Consider the following 537-nt stretch of genomic DNA (forward strand, 5'->3'; position numbering starts at 1 on the left):
GGTACCCCAAGCTTCAAAGGAGAGTAACCCCCGAAAGTGTGTGCGGCGGAGGAGAGGAGACCCGATGCGGCGCCTCCCCGCAGCGCACCCCGTCCCCACTCCCACCCGCAGAGCTTGGCCACGGCCTGTGCGCCGCAAGGCTGGGCTCTCGGGGTCCGAGCGAGTGTGAGGGCGCGTGTCCAGCTGGGGGTGCGCGAATATGTGTCCGAGTTTTCTGTGCTCCGGGGGATGGCTGCGGCGTGTCCCCGCCGCCGGGTTCGGGGCCAGGCGCCTATGGCATCGAGGATGTCCCCAGGCGCCGGCCCCAGGGTGAGGGCATCCCGTCCTTACAGTCCAGGGGCACCGCGGGGGGACGCACTCGCGGAGAGCGAAGGGAAAAAGTTTGCGGCAAGTCCAAACTTCGGGCTCCAAAGGCTCCCGGCGCGCGCCCCCTCCCACCACAGACTCGACCCCGGCCTCGCGCCCGCCTGGCTACTCGATTGGCACCCCGACGCCCGACATCGAAAGTTGCGCCAGGCGGCCTGGGCTTATTGATTG

The sequence above is a fragment of the Crocuta crocuta genome, unplaced genomic scaffold (assembly GCF_008692635.1).
Source record: "Crocuta crocuta isolate KB4526 unplaced genomic scaffold, BGI_CrCroc_1.0 scaffold126, whole genome shotgun sequence".
Taxonomy (NCBI): Eukaryota; Metazoa; Chordata; class Mammalia; order Carnivora; family Hyaenidae; genus Crocuta; species Crocuta crocuta.